Consider the following 11397-nt stretch of genomic DNA (forward strand, 5'->3'; position numbering starts at 1 on the left):
GTATCAAGTGCAAAGTTCCCAAGGCAAATGAGAGCTTTGCATTTCTGAGGATCAGCTAGGAGATCAGAGTGGCTGGGGTGGACTGTCAGATGATCCAGAGATGAGGGGAGAGCAAAGGCAGATCAGGTAAGGCCCTGGAGACCATCATAAGGACTTTGGCTTATAAATGGAATGAGATGAGAAGCAACTAGAAGGTTCTGAAGAGAAGTTACATAACCTAGAAGAATGTACAGTACCCGAAATGTCTAAATGAAGAGAGAAGCATTAGTCTGCAAATACTTACTGAATCCATACTGTTTACTAGGATTTTCCTAAGCACTGGGCATATAGTGGTAAATAAAAGACACATCAGTCCACGCTTTAGTCTTGTGGGTAAGAATATTAACAAATGATTAAGCAAATAATTATAACTACACTAGGTATGAGAAGAACTGGGTGATTTTGGAAATAAAATTCAGGGAGGGAGGTCTAATCTAGTCTGGGCTATAGAGGAAGGCTTCTTGGAAGAAAAAAATATTTAAAGTGAGATTGGAAATAAAAGTAGGAGCGAGTTAAGTGAAGAGGATAAGAGGGACAAGAACACTCCAAGCAGAAAGTATCTGCAAAAATCCCTGAAGGGGGAAAAAAAAAGTCATCTTCAGGGAATTGAAGGCCACTGCAGCTGGGTCTAAGTCAGCAAAGAAGAATGCCTGAAGAGTTGGGGTTGAATTCTGAGGGCAGTAAGATACCAACAGTTTAAAACAGGAGCCCAAGAAGATTAGAGTTGTATTTTTTAAAGATGACTCTAAAAGCAACGAGCTGAGAGGAAGAAGGAGCGAGCACGGGAGGCCGGTCGCAGCTGTTGCAGAAGTGTGGGCAAAGGTAACAGAAGTGTAAATAAGAGTAGCGGGTGCGGGGACAGAAAGATGGAGAGCTTGAAGGGTACTTCACAGGTAGGAAAGGCAGAATGTGATGATGGATTACAGTCATGAGAGTTGAGAAAGAAGGTCCAGAACAGCTAAGGATGCCTAACTAGTTTCCCGGACCTTTTTGGATAGACAGATCCTATCTTCCTCACCAAGAGAAGAGAGACACCAATGTGATTCCTTTTGGGGGGAGGGACAAGAAAAAGATGATCCTAGAAGCTGATAAGCCTTTACGCCCTCGCTGTCAATTGTCAGACACAAAAGAGCTTCAATTTGCACAATGTATGCAATTTGATCTGTTGTCACCAATGTATGAAACTTGGCTATGGCTGTTCAGAAAAATGAAACAGTTGGATTCTACCTCTTAGACCTTCTGCTAAATATTCATATAGATTGATGTAATTTGTAAGCAGGGAACACCAATATTTTCTACAGCATTCCATCAAAGCTTATGTAAGCAATCCAAGGCACCAAATATAAATTTTCAGTACACTACAGCTCTGAAGAAGTAGTTCTTCACCAATGAATTGGAATGTATAACCCCTGGAAGTAGCCAATCCCTCTTGTTCGTGGGCCCTAGAAAAGCCACTTATTCCTCATCAATGCTGTCACCAAAAAGGTGGATATCTTTTTTTAGGAAAACAGTTGAATAAGTTAATACCAGTGGCTTATTTATCTTAAATCATTAAAGATAAATTCAGTTACTCAGAGAAAGAAAAATTGGCATTTTCTCTTCTAGAGACCATCAAACGCCTAGTCATGCTAGGTGGAGTCCTATAGCCATTCTCAAACATTGCTAAACTAAGTGGGAGTTGTATTTTGTTTTTGTTCTTTCCATTAGGTCAGAGAGATAAAAACAAAAAAAAAGTTAAAAGAAAAAAACATTTGATACAATCTTTCTACTAGTAGAGGTTGAACCAGCCTTACGTGTTTGAATAGTCTGGCTGTCAAAGTGGATGGTATTATTAAATAAAATACCCAGAGGTCTAGAGGCTTTCTCTGTGCTCTGAAATTACAAAATCTCATTAATAGACCAAAAGTCAAACTGATATTAACTGTCAATTCCTGTGTCACAAGCGGTAGTGGTATGAAGTGAAAAGAAAAGTCTCCCAAGAACCCAAATGCGTAGGAAAGCATTAGTACTAAAATAATACACCTGGATCAGCGACTGCAACTCATAGGGGAAAAATGCATTTTATTTAATGACCAAGTACACAAATACAAACACACACACATTCACACATACATATAACTAAAACACACTTCTCTTACCATGTGGGATGCAGTGTGAAATGTTCTGCTTTACGCGCCTTCATTTAAAAAAAAAATGCTGGTCACGACTTGGAAACAAAGGTTGCAAGCCATGAATACAAATACAACATGTAACGGCTCTAGAGCATTAGAAATGCTAACTTAAAATTTTAGGGACATGTATAGTCTTCCTCCTTCTTAGAATTAGCCCACAAAAGTACTCTGTGTACCCAGAGAAAAGAAAACTTAACCCAGCCTCGTTCCCGTGTATTCAGCCTGGACATGGTGCTCGCTTTCAGTGTGCTTAAATCATCTACCTTCCCAGGTCCCAGAGCGGAGGGAACGACTTGTAACAGGACTCTAGGTCTGTACTGCACATTTTATATAAAGTCCTTTTTATATATTTCATTTGACCCTCACAACAACCCTGTGAGGTAGGCAGGGGAAATAATATTTACTTTACAGATGAAACTAAGCTCCGGAAAGGCTACGTGACTTTCCCAGGCAGAAGGCTCTTTTCTCTAAACCACTGATGGTATAATTTGACCTCAAATATTTTTACCACTTCATTCTCATTTCTTATTGTTGGTTCAAGTTTTTATAGGATACAACAAAAGACGTGATTGCAAACTTATCATACCAAGTTTATGCTTCTATACCGATGAAAACTTACAGCCACAGGACATCTATTCTTTTGGAAGGCACTGTTTCCTTGGCTCCAATCCAAAGGAACATAAGCAATATGAAAGACCCTAAAGGCTAAGGAAATTGAAGAGAAATCAAAGGAAAGGATATAAAATGGAATGTATTAGTGGATTTTAGTCCCTGTAAGCTTTTACTTTTGTGAGAGGGTTCAATGGAGAGCTTTAATGCAGATGAGACTTGAGGCTTTTGAAGAGGATCTAAGTCTTGATGAAGTTATTCAAACTCAAATCTTGAATGCATAATGATGGTAGGCCCCAGGGTCTTCAAAAACTTGTACTTGATGCTTTAAAACAAAACAAAACACACACAAAAAATTCTACCAGCAAGTCTAATAAAATTTTTTAAGGGTTTTGAAAAGCTTTAACTCTTTGGTCAATAATTAATCAGACTACCAGATACCATGCTGAAAGAATAGAAAGAGAAAACCAAAATGAAATAAAGAAGAAAAAAGAAAAGGAAACAAAGATCTTAAAACACAGAGTGTACAGAGTAGCTTAATATGTTTACCAGCTTATCTCTTCGATTAATATTGCTTTAAATTGCAGAATTCAAACTTCTTACAGAACCACCTTGCGCTGTAGTCAGAGAAACTGATTTAATGATAATTTCCAGAATCTCTCTGATCACTATCTGTGATATTCGATTATCTTAAAGGTCTTTTGATCTTTGAAAGCATGGCCAAATATTTGTTGGAAGAGAGAGCATAAAATAAAGTTGATTTTGTGGGGTATAGAAAGAAATTGAACTAGGAATATTATGGTCTGAAAATATTTAACAAGGGAGAAAAGTCAACAAAGCCTTTTGTGCTCATTCTGACTTGTTTCTTTTTATTTCATGTATACCTATAAACCTGCCTTTTTTCCAAGAAAACTTTAAGCTTTTAAAAATTAATAATGGGGTGTCTGGGTGGCTCAGTCGGTGGGGGGACCAACTCTTGATTTAGGCTCAGGTCGTGATCTCATGGGTGGTGAGATCGAGTCCCGCATTGGTCTCCGCACTCATCGGGGAGTCTGCTTGGGGATTCTCTCCCTCTACCCTTTCCTCCACTTGCACTCTCTCTCTGTAAAATAAATAAATAAATCTTTAAAAAATTAAAAATTATAATAATAGCAACTAATATATACTGAGTCTATACTTTGTGCTGGGCACTGCTCTAAGCATTTTACATAGATGAATTCATAACACTCACAGCAATCCCATGAATCTGATATTATGATCCTCAATTTACAAATGAAGAAACCGAGGCACACAGAAATTAGGAAATTTCTGGTAGTCTACCTGGCTAGTAAATAGTGGAGTTAGGATTCAAACTCAGGCCCTTTGGCTCCAGAATATCAAACTATGCCCACTACTCTATAAAACTGGTTTCAGTGCAATAAAAGTGACCAGGACGAAGGTTTTCTTCAAATCACTGTTGTACCATGTCCTAGTCTTTCCCTTTCTGATATTCTCATCAGAAAGTACAGTGACTAATTTAAGTTTCCAAACAGGAGTAAGGTAGAATCAGTTTCAGCTGTCACTACTCAGAAGTGACATCCTGCAGGAATGTCAAGGAGTTTAAAAATAAAGCATGCCACTAAAATATTAACAGTGGTAGGGGACTATAGGTAACTTTAGCATATGTATATATATATATGATATATATATCACCCCAAAGTATATTTCTTTATTCTAACTTTTGTCAAGTGGACATGGATCACTTGTATAATAAAAAAGGTTGTTTAAGCATGCCAACACCATTATTAGCATTAATAGATATTAAACTTACACTAGCACTCAGCCTACTCACAATTTGCTACTTCTAGTATACTGTGGAGTTAGATACCAGTTAATTAAGCCTATTAGAGAGGTGCCTGGGTGGTTCAGTTGGTGAAGCATCTGCCTTCAGCTCAGGTCATGATCCCAGGGTCCTGGGATCAAGCCCCACATTGCGCTCCTTGCTCAGCAGGGAGCCTGATTCTCCCTCTCCCTCTGCCTGCTGCTCCCCCTGCTTGTTCTCTCTCCCTCTCTGTCAAATAAATAAATAAATATCTTTATTTAAAAAAAAAAAAGCCTATTAGCACTACCTTTAGGGGCGCCTGGCTGGCTCAATCGGTTAAGTGTCTGTCTAGGGCTGGGGTCATGATCCCAGGGTCCTGGGATTGAGCCCCACGTTGGGCTTCCCACTCAGCGAGGAGCCTGCTTCTCCCTCTCCCTCTGCTCCCCCTACCTGTGCTCTCTCTCTGTCAAATAAATAAATAGAATCTTAAAAAAAAACAAAACAAAACTATCTTTTAAAAAAGTCAATAAACTGAGTAAGGACCTAAGAAAAAGCATACGGGTTTTGTCTTATAATTTGGGAGCTCAGGTAATTTTAAAATTTACTTCCTGGTTACAGGTAAGTTGAGGTTGGTGGATAAATGATGAGTGGATGAGTTAGGAATCAGTATTTAAAGACAGGGATAACAGAATGTATACTCATACTGTAATAAATATTTCATTGCAGTATAAAAAAATTTGAGAGTTTGAAAGGAACCTTGACAATAATCTAGTACAATCTCCCATACAATAAGAAATCCCCTCTACAATATTCCTGATGTTCAAACTCTGCTTAAGCAACCCTATGACCCAAAGTTCACTGCCTCTGGACACAACCTGCTCCCCTGCTGAGTAATTTTATACCTTCTCTCACCTGGCCTCAAATAACTGACAACATGTGTGCTTCCTAGTTTTTCCAACTCTTCCAAAGTCTTCTATTTTCTTTTTTTTTTTTTTAAGATTTTATTTATTTATTTGACAGAGGAGACAGCCAGCGAGAGAGGGAACACAAGCAGGGGAGTGGGAGAGGAAGAAGCAGGCTCCCAGCGGAGGAGCCTGATGTGGGGCTCAATCCCAGAACGCCGGGATCACACCCTGAGCTGAAGGCAGACACTTAACGACTGCACCACCCAGGCACCCCAAAGTCTTCTATTTTCTAAACAAAATTGTCCCGTCCCCTCAGTCTAGATCATCCCTAGTTATCCTTTTACATAATCATAAAACTGGTTAAAAACAGTTTTCTTATTCTTTGAGGTATATCTAATGACCAAATCAGTTTTTGTAGAATAATGTTTTATAAGTTAATCGATCTAGTTCATCCATCTTGGTCATACATAACTGGAAAGCTAGGAAAGACTTACGGTCCTAGCTCAAATTCAAACTGAACAGCGATACATTTTTGAGTTCTCCCTTCTTTTCTCCTCCTCAAAACAATACCACCAAACAGAATCTTAAAACATACCCTCAACCATAACCTTACATGTTTGCTAGATTTTAATTTTCTCTCAGGCTTCTATCTACCTTCCTATCACTTGAACCTGTTAATGATCTTAAAACATCCAAAATTATTTAAGCTGCTCTCATAATCATGAATTAGCCCATGACAGGCCCAGCTCTAAGGTTTTAAAAATCTGACTTTTTTCCTTCCTGTACTAACTGGATATCTTCCTCTCCGGAACTTTTGGTTTTCCAGAAAATTGTATATATATTATGTGTAAAATAATATATATATATACACATTTTTAAATACATATTTACATGCATAGACACACACACATATACATGTATCTTCCCCAATGCTATATTATCTACATGTAACTTTTATGTTCATGTGCTCCTTTCTACGTAATACCAGACAAAACATAATCCATTCTATCCCATTAATCATGACTCAGCCCCCAGATAAAGGGCCTTGATTTTGATTTTAACAAGATACACAATCAGTGGTATCATAAAGGTATGTATCTTACAAAGCTTATTCTCAAGCAAGTTTCAAATAAAATCCCATTACTAATGAATGAAGATTACTATATCTTTAAATTTCTTGTATTCTTGTATTCACCTATTATGGTTATTCCAAATTTCCCACAATTAAAGTGTGGAAAGACAAAGATGGCTAGAGAAGTAAAAGTCACAAGAAATTTTTGCGGAGTCCCATGACAAATAATCAGCCACTTCAAAAGATTATTCTTGATACAGAATGAGATTATCCATATGTATCTAAAGGATCTTTCTGGTTTACTGATTTTGCTAACAGAGAGAATAAGTCATTCTTTGAAATGCTTTAAGCCAGCTCTAAACATCAAGAACAGAGTGAAATAATAACTAAGACTTATTTAAAGAATAGAGTCCCTCAATAGCAATTCAAATAAAACAAAGTCCATCACATTCAGTAATACTGAGAGGCTCAGAAGGACCATGCCAACACAATAGAAACCTAGCTTGCAAACAAAGATAATATCCATATTACCTAGAGAGGCCAGTAACATGCTACAATTGTATATGAGTATTAAATTCAGCAGCACTAAGCACTTAGTTTATTCATAAGAATAATAATCTAATGTGAAGGTTAAAAACCTATCATAATGTCACCAAACCTTCCATGCAGCTCTGACAAAAACTTCACTCACTTATACAACCCCATTCCCTTTGAATAGTGCAAATAATTATAAGGACAAAAGTCATAAGGAATAGTTGTAGGCTCCATAGTTCTTAAATTAACCTAAAGCCTTGTCATTTGTTTGTTTCCAAGTATTACAAAAATATGTTCATAGTTAAAAATTGAATCCACCAGAAAGAGTACACATATGAGTCATCTTCCTACCATAGACCTATAATCTCATTCACCAGGAGTGCCTGTCTATAGTTCTTCATACATATTCTGAAGAAATTTTGCATGTATACATATAAACGTATGCTTTTAAAAACACAAATGAAAACACACTACACAAACAGTACTATATTGTTTTTCTCAGTTAATAATGTATCAGAGATTTTGCCATACCTCTGCCTATGGGTTAGCGTCACTCCTCCTAAGAGTTACAAAGTACTGCATTGCATGAAGGCATTTATTTAATCAGACCTCTGTTGAGGGATGTTTAGGTTATTCCTAGTAAGTTTGTTTCTTAATTTAAAATAATACAGTAGTATCTTTATATACAAATTTTTGTGTGCAGGCGCAAATATATCTAAAAGATGAATTCCTAGAAGTACTGACTAGTTTTGGAAGCAAATTCTAAACAAGAAGAGCCAGTGTCCCTACAAAGGAGACTGGGAAAAACTACAAGTATAATGCTTAGTGATTAAAAGGTGCCAAACATTATCACAAAGTTAGAAGTTAAAGATCTGAAAGTTAACAAACTCCTAAGGTAAAATAGGAAAAAAAAAAAAAAAGAGAGAGAGAGAAAATTTACCCCTGGGACAGAAAGATAAAACCTGTAGAATGAATCCCGTAAGTGATTTTTTAAAAGAAAAGAAAGGAAAATAGCATAAATAAAGCAGGATAAAGGGAGAAAGAAGACATTTTTTTCAACTTTTTTTCTTGCTTTAACCTAACATATAAAGTAAAATTGGCCAGAAGATTTGGTACATATATTATCACAGAGCCAAACTTGGATGTGAGATGATTTAAATGACTATCTGAAGCCCCATTCCTACAGGGTATCCACACGTTGATATATTCTACCAGGTTCTAAAGCGTTGAAAGGAGATGTCCCCCAAAAAGAGAACAGAGCAGTAATCATCCAGGAGTAATATAACTTGCCAATCTCTTTAATTTCTGATCAATTTTACAAGGAAATCGTAATAATTACCTCATATATACAGAACAAACCTCTCTTTGGAAGATCCAGATTAAAGCATACTTTGAAGATTCGTTCTATATTTTTCAATCACAATCCTACAATTTCCTAGACCAATCCAAGGCTATTCTATTTCTCACCTAACATAAAACATAGTCAACAACTTACCTTCCCCAAAGTGCTAGGATTTGAATGCCACAACATAAATTGATTCATGTTTTTGTCCATTAATGGTCCGTGGATTTCTTTAAATGAAGTCCATGTTAGAGTCCATAGATATCAGTGTTCTGCAAAACTGAAAACCTCAAAAATGTCAATGCACATACCTAAGTTACCACTTAGATACTAAATTATGAATAATAATTTTGTTATTAGTATGAATATAGACACTTAGATATGCAAAATTAGTGGATATGACATTGAACAGCAGAATGAGGTAGCAAAATTATACTTTATACTTTATTTTTAAGTAAGACATTACTTTTAACAAAATCTAGAAGATCTCAAAACACTGCTTTGTACCATATTTATATGTATTCTAAAGGTGGCACCATAGTAACAGCTTGTAAAGATGGGAATGATTTGGATACCAACACTTTCCACAATAGGGAAACCAAATTTTAAAAGCAGGCAAACTTTTTAAATTTAAACGAATACAATAACGTATTTACATGTCTACTTTCTGGGTTTTTTCAAACTATTTTTAAAAACATCTTGGATTTTTCTTTTTTAAAGATTTTATTTTTAAGCAATCCCTACACCTAAGGTGGGGCTCAAACCCACAACCCCAAGTTCAGGAGTTGAATGCTCCACAGAATGAGCCAGCCAGGTGCCCCTTGGATTTTTAAATCCAAAAATGCTTACTAGTTTCTTCTTTGTAAAAACAAACAAACAAAGGCATAAATTCAGGTTTTCCTACTCTATTATATCCAATCTAAAAAAGATTCTAAAATCTCTTAGGAGCTACTATCTCATTAGGTAGCACAAAGCCCATACACAAAATCACTGCATCCAGATGATTCATACCCAGATCCCATTACACAGCCTGATGTGTCTGTCCTCTGCACTTTTTTTCCACTTGACAATCAAAATCAATCTGGTTACAGCACTTGTTCTTTAGGTCTATGGTCACTCTTCATCACATTTAAGACACCTAAACAAATATTTTACAAAGAAGACAATTTAATCTTCAGGGATTCATTCTTTTGGAGGCCTCCTACAAGTCTGTGTAAGGAGTTTATGTTATGTGAACACACCATGTGAAACCTCTGACTGGACTTTTATAAATTAATTTCACCTTTGTTATGAAATCATTCTTATTTACCTCTCAAAAGTAAGAAGTACCCCAATATAAGAAAGATAACATGAAGAAAATGGAACGTAAGATCATATTGCTGAAAAGAAAGCACTTAGAACACTAATTAGAAGCTCAGTGCTACAACTGTAGCTTATCATTCGTTCCCTATAATTACCTGGAAGTTCTTCATAGGAAAGTAAAGGAATCTGAGAGAAGCTGAATTAATTGCTTTGTCCTCTACCCCCACCATCAAAAATATTAAGACAAATTTATAAATTTCAATAATCCCACCAAACAACAACAGTGTTCTCAATATCTACTCCCCCAGCATCCTCATAAATCATTGGTTAGCAAACTAAGTTGAAGTCACTTCTACACTCAGGTAGAGATCCTGTAGTTCAGGAGAAGTTCCCCCTGCTGAGCAAGAATCTGCTTCGTGCGTCCATATTAAATAATTCATTCAAACAACATCTAAAGAATACCAAATAGTGGCAAGGCACTGTCCTGGATTAAGAGATGAAGTACCTGTCCCCTGTTAGCAGCACCGAGGCGGGGGTCGAAGTAGGTAAGAAATGAACTCTAGGACGGCTCATCTCAACGCCCAGGCTCCATCTCTCACCCCAGAGCACCAAGGCTCAGGAGCCCACGACCCCCAGCCATGACCGATTCCTGAAAGTCTCAACCTGTATTTCCTCGACAGTCTCGGTCCTCACGAGTCTCGGTCCTCACGACCCCGTTCCCGAATTTCCTCGTATCTCTCCCTCCCCAGGGAGTCCCACGCCAAGGAGGCTTTCCTCCAGCCTAATGCGACATCCACCTCTCCCCGCCCGAACTACCTGGGCCACCAACAGCAACTTCCACCCTTAACCGGTCCAAGCTTGGCCCGCACGTTACCTGCGGGGAATCCAATGTTCCAGGATGACCACAGACGCTCCGCCCCGCCCATCGAGACGCCCTCCACCACCAGGTACCGCCTCCAGGGCGTAACTTCCTGTGCATCACATCCGGCCGAAATTCCGCAGGCCCCGGTAGTCCCGCTGAGCGACCAAACCCCGCTAGTGACGTCACTTCCGACGTCTTCCTTGGTTTCCCCGGGATCCAGGCGCGCTCCACATCTTGTTTGGGGTTCTTTCCCCCCTGCTTTCCTTCACGGCTATGTAGTCCCGCTCGAAATTCATTTTTTGTTTTTCAGACTGGTTTGCCAGCTTCTGCAGACTTCTGCAGTCGCTTCCCTCTGCTCCCTCGGTGTCTTGAACACAAGATTGTTCCTGTGATTTTTCCGAATTTTCTGCTCAGTGGAGTGCTCCGGAGTGCGGGCTCTGAGGTTGTACCGTCTAGTCCAACGCTGCTTCTCACTTGTAAAGGTGTTACCTTGGCAAGTTACTTCACCTTTCTGTGCCCGTTTCTTTGTGAAGCAGAGATGATACTAGCACCTAGAACCTAGGAGTGGTGTGCATATTACTTGAGATAATACATGGAAACCTCTGGCACAATGAAGCGCTCAATGAGTGTTAACGATTACAAGTACTCTCTTCTTTGCTGTTGAAAAAAGCTGGAACCAGTTTTCCTGTTATCTGTTGTATCCTCAGCTTTTAATCAAGTGATTAGTGATACTTGGTACCTTACTCTGAAGTGTGAGCTC

At 38.2% G+C, this 11397-nt stretch overlaps 1 long non-coding RNA gene across 1 annotated transcript; it reads right to left on the reverse strand.

Moving 5' to 3' along the window:
• Positions 1-2085: 2085 nt before the first annotated feature.
• LOC103676071 lies at positions 2086-10740 on the reverse strand. Its single transcript, XR_572000.2, has 4 exons — positions 10650-10740; positions 9485-9611; positions 8627-8753; positions 2086-3144 (listed from the first exon to the last, which is right to left on the reverse strand). It is a non-coding gene; the product is annotated as an uncharacterized LOC103676071 (long non-coding RNA).
• Between the last annotated feature and the right edge of the window lie 657 nt (positions 10741-11397).

Source organism: Ursus maritimus, unplaced genomic scaffold, assembly GCF_017311325.1.
Source record: "Ursus maritimus isolate PB19 unplaced genomic scaffold, ASM1731132v1 scaffold_4, whole genome shotgun sequence".
Classification (NCBI taxonomy): domain Eukaryota; kingdom Metazoa; phylum Chordata; class Mammalia; order Carnivora; family Ursidae; genus Ursus; species Ursus maritimus.